Raw genomic sequence first — 12,131 nt, forward strand, 5'->3', positions numbered from 1 at the left:
AGATCAGATATTGGAACTAAGCGCCCAATCAGAAATGAAGACGCCTTCCATCAAACTTTTCCATATTTTATTTGGCTCCTGAGAGACAACATGAATGAGATACCGAACGACTGCAAGAACATCAAGGAATATTTCTTGACAAGGGTAAGGGTTTTCAAATCACTTTCGTGTTACTCTACCACGAGAGCCCCTGCCGAAGGAGGAGCGAAATGGATCTACATGTAAAGAAAAGCTAATGTTATTTGTAGATGCTGTTGAATAGCTCAATCGAGAAACTTGAATCTACTCTTTGTATCATGCTTTAGCTAAGTAAAATGAAAATGGAAAAAGAGAGGGAGATCCGCGACAAAATCAGTGAGTGTAAAGCGAAGGAAGATATCCTCACAAAGAAAATCCACGACATGGAAGCAGCAGGAATGGAAAAGCAGATCAACACCTTGAGGTATCAACTCCGAGAAGCAAACAGTGAAAAGCAGCAGCGCCAAAACGAGATATCGAACTTGACAAACGAAATCAGTAGAATGAAAGAGGAACTCAGGCGAGCAAACCGACCCTGGTATAAAAAACTGTTTGGATGGGACTAGTAAAGCAAAATAACTCCCAACCTAAATAAATCATTAACTGCTTTTTTATCTTTTACTTTCACAAAACTAGGTACTCATTCAAATGAAGCCTTTGAAACTAGCCTTGATATCAGCCTTTTTTTTTTTCAGAGGGAAAAAAGTAGGTAGCCTTCAACCTGTGCGAAGGCAGATAATATTGTTGGTAAAAATTCCGATTTACATTCAATGGAAGTCTAATTATTCATTAAACTAACAACTAACCGTATGTTATTTTTAAGATAAATTTTGCTTTCAAGCTCAATAGTTTTCTCATGTAATGGGGTGATTCCTAGGCTAACCGTTCACCCCTCCCCAACCCCCCCAAAAAAACAATAGCAGAGCAACAAGACATTTAATGAATTCTATCAACTACTTGAAAGAAATGACACCCTATTTTCATACAAGATGGGTTAACAGGCAAAGCAATGCCTTTCGAGAGACCATGTCAAATACTAAGCCCATATAAACCCCTTATGTAGGAACGCTATCGTTTAGATATCGGTCTGTTTTCACTATTTATTTCCAATCAGATGAGAGAGTTAAAACTAGCAAAGCGGGTATTAGTTTGATACTAAAGAAACTAGAGTTGTAAACACTAACTATAATTTAAATTGTTGGACAGTACAATAAATCCATATCATTGCAATAAATTTCGTTTCCCGACAAAAAGAGCAAATTTTGTGACATCTCAGACCAAACTCAGAAGATCAAAGTTTGATTTTATTGATGTGAATTCAACCAAATCATTGTCAGGAACCATTTCTACCGGGTATGATCTCATCTCACAATGATCGCTACCGTTTGGGCGAACAGACAGGTCTAATTTAAGTCTCCAGGTCAACCAAGATCATTTTCAGTTGATCATTTTCTCTTTACTTAAAAAGGGAAACATTGAGGCAATAACCTCCTTAAGGACATATTTCGTTTTTCAAGTACATGTAGTGCTATCAACGAACCAAATTCTCGGAAATTGAGGTACACAATAATAAACGCTTTTTAAATAGTGGCAAGCAGTTTTTCGGAGAAAAACATGTTTATGTGCACGTATCGTTACGTATGTGCTAATTAGTGCGGTAGGAGTATGTTTCTAGCTGAGGTGAGGAGGAAATATTCAAGGTTCATGAAAAATATACAATAGATACTGCTATTTTGACATGAAGCAATTCTGAGCCTTAGAACCTCTTTTGAGGATGCGAAAGAGTGCCTTCAAAGGGTAAACATTGCATATTATTACGACTTTCTGGGAAAGAGAAGTCATCCATAAAACAGCTGCATCTACAATTCTCGCCGCGAAGGAGCATCTCAAGGCTATTTCGTGGAGAAAACTGGTAAGATAATTCGAACCTTCCTTATATCAAGGCTACAATAGGCCGGGAAGAATATCAATCATTATAGCCTTTGAATGTACGTTTACCAGTCAGCCTAGCAATCGAAGGACGATTGCGATGGCTGGCTCTATCCAAAGCGTTGAAACTCAGAATATTATCTTTTCCTCAACAAGCCTCCCCTTGCGGATTATCGACAAAGATAGCAAGAGTCCATAAAGCCCAAGCTTTAAAGTACAATTATCTTTTAACAGCCGAGTATAATTTTCCAAAATTCACATCGTTCAACGAGAGAACCATGAATGCTTCGAAGAAAAATGAGTAGTGGAGGGAGCCTAAACCCTTACAGTGTTTCTTCGAGTTTCCTATCAATGGAAAAAGGGACAAATGCATAGGTTTCTCGTTGGAAAATGCTTTCATCCTCTCGAAATCGATCTTTTCTAAGTGGTTTATTAAGAAAGGAAACCACGATAGGAGAGATAGCGATGCTCTCACCGTCGTACTCCTTCTAAAAAACCGATACCAGCGCTTCTACAAAGGCTTCCGAACGTGGCCTTTGGCTATAAAGATCCGCGAGATCCTTGGTCCTTTTGCTTGGGAAATACTACTCAAATTCCAAGACTTGTTTTATCATTTTGCCATTTCCCACCTGGACATTATTGTGGGCCAGAATCAAAATATTGGAGTTAGCATATTGGACATTCTCGGAAAATTGGACCAGTAGAAATAAACAATCGGCCATTTTTCGAGATCCTTGGTCCTTTTGCTTGAGAAATACCACTCAAATTTCAAAGTTTCTTCTTTTCATTTTTTAATTTGCGCATATTGGCATTTTCGCGGACCAGAAATAAAATATTAGAGTTTGCATCAGATCAGGATCATTTGAATATGATCGCGCATAGATTGTTCATGGACCAGCGTCGCATTTGTCTAACAAATGTTTAGGTTCGTTTTACCGCTATTGCGATGTCTAAGGTGGTTGTTCGATTAGAAAAAGAATGCCAGCTGCTTTAAATTTATCCACCCCGGCATAATGTAGTCCTAAACTTAGAAGTTTATTGTTTGAGATAAACGTTCTGTGGGAGCAACCGATTCAACGTGTCACAGTGCATGAATTCAGCTCTTTCGATGAAACTGGGGTCCATCTTACTGTGTTGATCTAAAGAATATTTCATATTTCCCCATTCAAACTGTTGCTTACGCACTGCAAACGATTATTTCGAGGCTACATCTGCGGGAAACTGTTAATTAGTCGAAAGTGTTTGTCATATCAAGGAATTGCAATTGAGATGGTATATTAATATAAAACCTAGACGCATATCTGCGTGACCTCGGGCTTTCAACATCGCATATCTGCAGTTATCTTAGCGAACTACCATTGTTACTGTCGTCGCACAATTTCATCATTTTCGGTCACGAATAAGTCTACTTGTGATTATTTTTGTCTGCTGGAGTGTAATGAATGTTGTTATGGCACTTCGAGGACTTTTGAGGCTTCTAGGAACCCTGAGTAGGTAATGTATTTGCCTTTCACTGCAAGGAGAAGGGAATTTTTCATCTATTATTGGTACCAAGTCATAGTTTGTTGCCAAATGTTCACCCAAGGAGAGTTGTCAGAAATCAGTAGATTGAATTGATATTACTGTTTAATAGTTCATATTGTTTTTATTAGAAAATTCTCTTAATATTGAATACTGCTGATGGCCACAAAAAGAGAAGCAGGGGTGTTTACAGTTTTAGTTTATTCATTTAGAGGCATTTGACTTTCATTGCATACCAAGAGGGACTACACATATTTTGACCTTTTTGTGGGTTTAAGAATATATGTCGTACAAAAACCTGAAAACCACATCAAAAACCCTTTGTATTCAACTATTACTTCTTACAAGATTTTCGAGAATTGAGTTGCTGTCAACTTAATCAGACAATATTCCTTCAATGTAACCACTTTTAAGATCTAAACTTACTTCAGTTCCACAAACGTCAGATTTTGGCAAATCATCTGACAGTAAATACTTGTCCAAAGATAAATTTTCGTAATCTTTTGCCACACTGAATAACATTAGAGAAGGTGTTTGAATTCCAATAACTACATGATTTTATTGCGGAGTAGTAGAGTGAATGGACAGCCGCAGCACAATTCACATTGAACTTTCTGGTTTCACAGGCATGACTGAAAATGGACATTATTTTGAATTTTATCAATTTTAACCCCTTTCAACTCAAATATATCATTGTTATGTATACTCCGAAAATAATGTACTAAGATATTCAGTGATGATACCTCAAGCAGCACACATGTACCTTGAGAATGGCTTCTAACATAAATATCCCTTGCATGAGAATCAAATATTTTCAAGCCAACACTGCCTTTACAATAGATAGCAACCGCAGTAGATCCTATTGTCAAGACAAAACTGTTGAAATTTTCAGATATAAGTAATAGAAAGGCTCTATCTAAGGAGGTACAGTACTGATATCCTTCTATTGTAACTTCTTGATGAGTACTGCCGGTGTAACATTCACTGTATTGAAGTTCATAGTCAGTCTCCAGCACATTTAAAAGTGTGGGTAATTCTGTCTGCGCTAAGAATGATTGTCTGGTTAACTGAGACAAACTTGAATACACGGCAACTGATTTCCAATATTGATTATTGATGCCAGATCATTAGCAGGATAGATTCCTTGTTTGTTATTGTAAATCAAAGAGCATAAACTCATTGCAACACATTGTTGTCCTGAATTTTGTTCAAATACCAACTCAGTAGCTTGGGTATAAGGTGCCGTTCTTGTTTGCTACGGTCAATGTGCATTCAGGAGTAAGACCAGGGTTTTTCTTTATATCTGAACTCAGTTGAAATTTACAATTGTTTGATACGTGTGTCTGACTCTTACAAATACACATGGGTCTATTACAAGAAAATATTGATAAATACCGACCTGCTCTATACTTCAATTTAATTATCTTTTGATACACCCTCACTTTTTTAAGTGAGTCCTTTTTCAACACTAGTAAATGAGTAGTTTGGTAATCTATGTTTATTTACTAGCTTATTAATGCATTGAGTTCCTTAATTTATTGCTCAGCAAGGACGAAACAATACTTAAAGCTTTCAGTTCGTTACAAAAACAATGTTATGTCATTCAGTTTGCTTTCCTAGACTTCCGTATGAAAAAAGGTAAACTTGAAATACTACGTTAGACACCAAATTTTGTGAAAGATCAGCTACATTAAAAGAACATGAAGATCTCTTGTAAGAGAACCATTCAATAAATCAGTTGTACTCTTCATAGAAAACAGCATTATATAACATCAAAGATTGATTTGAATAAACAAGACTTCAAACACATGACAACTAGAGGACATCTTTATCAAACATGAGCATATCCCAGAATGATCCCTACCCCTTATGCAGCCAAATGAAACCAACTTTATCGATGGGTTCATCTTATCTAAGTCTCTAGGTCAACCAAAATATTTTTCAATCGAACTAGATCCTCTGTATATAAAGGGAAAACATAAACCAGAAGCTTCCAAGGGAACCTAGTTCGTTTGTCAAGTAGAGCTGTCAACCAACAAAATTCTTGGAAATTGATACAAAATAATAAACTTGGTTAAAAAGCATATGCAGGTAAATTTTTCTGCACGTCACGTTTACGAGACTGCTATTAATTTTCCATTGGAGCTTGTTACTAGCTGATGTGATGAGGAAATAACCAGTGATTATGGAAAGTGTACAAGACATTCTGCGATTTTGACATGGCACAATTCTGCGCCTTAGACTTCTCTTGTGGGGGCAGATTTTGAAAATACAAAGGAGTCCAATCGGATGTCAATTTTGCATATAATTACGACTTTCTAAGTAAGAGAAGTCAACCATAAAACAGCTGCAAACAATCAAATTTTAAAAGTTATAAATCACAATTCTCTCCCCGAAAGAGCATCTCAGGGCTTTTTCGTCGAAAAACTGGTAAGTTAAACCCAATCTTCTATACATCAAGTCTCTAATATAATAGAGTATCGGTAACTACAGATGTATAACCTTTGAATATATTTTCGCCTCCTTTTTGACGCTTCGAAGAACGATTGCCATGGCTCGCTCCATCCAAAGCGTTAAACATGGCAACATTTCTTTTCCTTGGAAAGCTAGTGCTCCGTTAATGTAATAAACTTTTTATGAATCCCAGAGGCCATGCTCTGAAGTATAATTTGCTTGTAACAGTCGAGTAAAAATTTTTCCGAAATTCAGATTGTTCATATTGGCAGAGAACCAAGAACACCTTCAATTAAAGTAGATGGTAGAAGAAGTCTGCGCCCGTTTCAGGCTTCTTCAAGTTGCTCATCAATGTAAAAAGGGACAAATGTAAAGGTTTCTCGCTGACAAATGCTTTAACCCTCACGTGATCGCTTTTTTGTCAGTGACTCAGTGATCAAGATGAAAGCGAAAAGAGAGAAATTGCACCCCTTCCACAAACCCATACCAGAGCTCGTGCAAAGGCTTCTCCTTAACATGGCCTTCGGTCTCAGAGTGCAATGCGAGTAGATAATTTACCAGTCCTCCGACTTATTTGAAAACTAAGAATGAAAAAACTCCGAGTCAGCTTTCCACGCCACAGGAAAGAGGATAGGAGAAGAATAAACCAACATACTCGGAAATTTTGGACGGACGAATAAAGACAATCGATCGTTTTACCTAGCCGAGAGATCTTTGATCCTTTCGCTCATAAATCACCGCTCAAATTTAAATAATTTGCTTAACTATTTTATCATTTACCCATTTGGTGCATCTTTCCAGACCGTAGATGAAATGTACTCAGCATGACTGTCATTCGAACAGGAAATCGTAACTATACTTTGATCATGGACCTCTTTCAAATGTTTACCTATATTTTACGGCTGCTGCCGAGCTAGAGGTGGCGCTGCAACTGGAAGAAAATAGCTAGCTTCCTTAAACATTATCCTCACCGGCATAACATTGATTTAAACCCAAATTTGCCTTGTCACAAAACCGTTATGTGGGAGCAATTGATCGCACGTCTTAAGCATATAAGTTATGAAACCAGCCCTTTCTAAGGTTTCCACGCTGCAAATGATTTTTCGAGGCGACAACTTCGGGAAAGAAGTTAATGTTATAAGAACTGTTTGTTAAATCAGGGTAATGCGATAGCTATAACCAAGATTTTAGGTTCTTAGGAGAATTTAGTCTCAACTTTGGATCTTACTTTAGAGACCTAAGAATCCGTCACGCTAATAGCACTTACTGAGGTTATGTAACAGATATTTGAGTTGATGTTACAAATGATAACAATGAAATTAAGGTAAAAAATAATCACACAGGAATTTCCGGTCATTGTCGATTCTTATCTATTGATTCAGCTTACATTTGTCAAAATCACCACGCCTTATTGGTCATGCAACATGATAACAAACCGTTTCCGTCACACCCTCAGAAACCTGATTTCTGTCTTTCCATCTCTAGTCTCAAAACGTTGAAACAGGCCTATGGATAGTTTTTACTCGGTAATAAACGATTTATGAACTTTTCCAGTACATCGATACTATGAGGCACGCATTCCATTTTTTCTTTAAAATCGTTCATTTCATTTACAGCAAACATGTTGTCTTACAATCACTCACTCTAATTTTCTACCACTTGTCAATCCGAACACTTCTTTAGTTTAGAACCACAGATAACTTTTAATTTTCTTCCCCGTCATTAAACGTATTTAGCGGACAGGACAATAAGTATGGAATACTTATTCCATAGCACGTTAACTTTATTTGGTAAATCCTTTAGCTACAGAGAAATTACTTTCTATAAAATTTTCTACAAAGTTTTGTTCCGTCTGGGGTTCCAGGTATCTCGAAATATTAAGCTGGATGCATTCACTTTTCAAGCCGTGACACGGCGCAGGCAATTTTTTTATTTTAACCTTAAGTGGAAAACGTGACACCAGTTCAATTTAGTTTACACCTCATGCAAATGAAAAATGAACATGCGTAAACGAGATGTTTTCTGGAAAGAAAAATGCGCTTAAAAACGTAAACATCAGTAATGGAATAGCCTTTCTTCGAAGGAGCTTCAACCTTCAGTGCGATCCTTCCGAAGCAGGTTTATTTTACTTCAAACTTGCATGGTAGGAGAAATATATTTAGGTTGTGTTGATTATCTTTAAGTCAGCGGTCCAAACTCGATTTTAATCAAAGCAATCCAGTCTTTCACAGCAACGGGGTCCATTTTTGGATTGACGAACCGACCGCTTTGTTTAAATTGCGAACATCTCGATCGTATTTTGATTCGTTTAAACCATTTCTTATTGAAGTAAGTAAACCTGATACAATTTAACAGTAGTTATATCGAAGATTAGTGACGTAACATTTTCTTGAGCATGCATATCACGAACTGCATCTTTTATATTCTCGCAACTGCTTGATTATTCCGGGAATTCATGATGACCATTTCTTAATCTCCATAGTAGCATAAGTCCTCCTCGATCCTTTCTGTTCTTTCACCGCGGTTGTTTCACCTACTCGCAGAACATTAAGAATAGCAAAGATAGATCAGACGAAGAGGCAAACAGGAGACGCACAAATGAAAATAGCATCTCCATGTTTAGCTTATCGCAGAAGAAAGTAGAATACCACCATGTAACTTCATTGGTCGCTCAAATGAGATTTCTCGGAATGCAAAGAAGCAAACAAACGCCGTCTGACTAAACGCGTCTGTAGTTCACTTTGTTTTCTGAATTACTGGAATCAAACGATTCCCACGTATCAGAGACTAATGGTGGCAAACTGTAAAATAATTGAACTGTTCCTAGAATCATACATTGAAGCGGTCAACAATTTGTTTCGTTTCTGAGAATTTTCGAGTTTAAAATCTGCTTCAACCCACTAACGCTTTCATAAAATAGAAAAACTCCGAGTCAGCTTTCCACGCCACAGGAAAGAGGATAGGAGAAGAATAAACCAACATACTCGGAAATTTTGGACTGACGAATAAGACAATCGATCGTTTTACCCAGCCGAGAGACCTTTGATCCTTTCGCTCATAAATCACCGCTCAAATTTAAATCATTTACTTAACTATTTTATCACTTACCCATTTGGTGCATCTTTCCAGACCGTAGACGAAATGTACTCAGCATGACTGTCATTCGAACAGGAAATCGTAACTATACTTTGATCACACAAAAATTACAACAAACCATTTTATTGCCGTGAATAGGAGAGAATTAGCTCTTTAAGATCTCTTTATACTCGGAGGCACCGTGAACGAGGAGCGATATATTATATCCTGTTTCCAAACCTATTCTGTCTGTGGTACCAAAAAGTTCTACTTTTCTCACAGTTTAAGTGATGCTTGTGATAAACTAGAAATAAAAATGCGGATGGCTCTCTTGCCTCTGTAATTGAAAGTTTGTTTGCCCTTTCTGTGTACGACTGCTTTGGCACTCTTGTTCTATCGTGTCTTTCGTTACACACCCTAACCCACTTATGGGATGAGTGGCATATCACCCTCTGCCTTTGTTTCATTGCAGGTGTCATTCAAGGGAAACTATCCCTCAGACGAAGAGGAACTCTCAGAGACAATGAAAGGTAAACAAAATAGTAAATAGAATAAGCATGACCATTGTTAACACCACCAACTTCATATTTATATTCAAAACTCTTCTTTATCAAACTTGCTTGTGCAGTGTTTGTGCCATGGTGAAGCACAGTGAGGCACCTGTTTCTTCCAGTAAATGAACAAAAAAATTATAATGGTTGTGAATTTGATTGGGGGGTACATCCCAAAATATCTCCAACAAGCCCCTTAGCTTGTTATTTTTATCATCAGTTGATGGTATGTAAACATGAACAACCCTCATTTTTGCCTTTATTCTAGTGAGCACATAACAACATTCAACTAATCTCTCACTTTTCCCTCTATGTTACATGGAAAAAAAAGATGGAGCCAGGCAGGTTAAAAAAAAAGAGAAAGGAAAAAAGATCTCACAAGGATCGAAAGGGAAAGAGAAAGAGGGAAGATCCCAAACACTAAAAATAAATTGTGTTACATCCCTCATGATCAGTAATACCAGTAAACTTGATCATACCAAGACAAAGGCAGATCACAAATTACTACTAAATTCATTTCATGTGTACCTCACCTAACCATAAGTATACAAGTGCAAATGATATTCTATTACAATATTAGGGTTTTTTCTTGTTTACTATACTGGTTATGCGTAAAGGAACAACTTTTTTCTTCAACTTTTCCTTTCAAGTAGTAAATAGAAATAGATAACATGTACAGTGGAAGCTCGATTTAATGAAATTGCTTACCTATATGGAGGGTTCGCTATAATTATAGAGGTTCTACAGCATTCCTATTACTGTAACTTTAGCCAGGCTGGAACTGAAGTATCAGTTCATTATACCAACAACTTCGTTGTATAGAGGTTCATTAAATCGAGGTTCCACTGTCCCAATAACTTAAAATCTCCTACTTAAACCTTTAAAGGGACTTGGATCTAATTTCTCCATACAATATCATCCTTCAATCACACACGAGGCCATGAAGGTTTGAGGAAATGATCATTAACTGGAGAAGCTCTTGATAAATAAACAAACTCTCCTTGTCAGCACCTTAGGAAATGTGTAGAGAACAGTATGGAGAATGTGCATACTAATGCTAGAGTGTAGAGGGTTGATACAAGTCATACCAAAGTTGAATGAACACAACATGTTAAGGCTACAATACAACAATGACTGCATTCATTCAGAAAGTGTACTGTTAACCCTTTAAACCCTAATATCAGGAGGGGATATTCTCAATACCTGTCTTAATACATTTCCAAAGTGTTAACAACAAAAATTAGTTTTAACAATCTAGAGTGTGTTTAGTTGGTGATCATTTCCTTCATTTTTGTGACCTGAATGTGTAATTCAGGGGTGACATTGTAAGGAGAAGTTAGATGCTAGTCACTCATAGGAGTCAAAGGATTAATCATAGCCTTAGCTTTTTAAAATAGTGATTCCCTATGAAGTTGTGTTCATTCAGTTCAGTGAAGATCCACTATACCATGCCTCTGTTATAATTAGGCCGTATGTTCATTGAGTCCAGAATCTTAATAATAAGGCTGTAAGGATTTCTGCTAACACCTTGACTAAAGGATCATCTCCATTTCTTCCAAAGAAAAAAAAAATACTTAAGAGGTTGTCTCCCTTATTTCCACTCGGTCAGTTTTGTGTAAAAAATAATTTTGCCTGATTTATAGGGGCCAGAATATGCTTAAGTTTGCCGTTTCAAATAATTATATTGAGAGGGTAATTCAAACTTTCTTTGCAAACTAGAAAGGTTTTAAAGCAATCTGATATGAATTTCGTAGCTGAACTATGCAAATCAAATATTTAACAATGTTACAAATATGCCTATAATTCAATTTTCAAGATCTTGCAAAAGTCCCTAAATAATTATGGCCCCCAATGCAGTCAGAAAATTATTTCGAATCAAACCAGATCTAATTTAGTTCTTTCCTAAGTATAATATTTCTGTTGAAAGAGTTTCAGGCAAAATTGACTGAGTGGAAATAAAAGAGAAAGCCTCTTAAGCCCTATAGATCAAATTTCGGATGCCTCAGAATCCCTTGTTAGTTGTCAGTGTAGATGGACTGGATGTAACCAAGGTTACATTTAATAGTAAGACAACTCAACATTTTTCCACTAGCTAAGGCCAAAGGAACATCCAGTGAGAGACAAAAATCCTCATATTTACAAGCACTTAAGTAATTTTCTAAGCTGCAAGCCTAAATATTCAGCCGGGTTATTTTATTATTTTTTCTCTTATTGTGAATGAGAGTTTGAAAAACATAGTTAAGTAGCCATATCACTGTGCTCAGAAGTGTTACCTCCAGGTCGAGGTTTTCGAGACACAAGTTTACTTTAAAAGGTTGCTACTTTTGGCTACTTAAGTAAAAAGGAAAGGAATTGCGTTGCAAGGTGATGGAATGGTTTAAAAAATCTCGCTATAAACCATAGGTTGCTTTATTTGAGTTTAAAAAAGTGTACATAATTTTATAGTGAACGTAAAGATGAGACCTTTAATTTCTTCTATCGAAATCAAGTGAAGAACTTAAGTGAAAATAAGGGATACAAGTATTCCCCTGCGTAGTTCACCATCAAATTTTTACGTTTTACAATAAAATAAGGATTACTAAA

At 36.7% G+C, this 12,131-nt stretch overlaps 1 long non-coding RNA gene across 1 annotated transcript; it reads left to right on the forward strand.

Moving 5' to 3' along the window:
• Positions 1 to 7,957: 7,957 nt before the first annotated feature.
• On the forward strand, positions 7,958 to 12,131 carry LOC148736006 (uncharacterized). The gene is made up of 3 exons (XR_015999371.1): positions 7,958 to 8,065; positions 9,470 to 9,527; positions 9,880 to 12,131. It is a non-coding gene; the product is annotated as an uncharacterized LOC148736006 (long non-coding RNA).

The sequence above is a fragment of the Stylophora pistillata genome, chromosome 3, assembly GCF_964205215.1.
Source record: "Stylophora pistillata chromosome 3, jaStyPist1.2, whole genome shotgun sequence".
Classification (NCBI taxonomy): Eukaryota; Metazoa; Cnidaria; class Anthozoa; order Scleractinia; family Pocilloporidae; genus Stylophora; species Stylophora pistillata.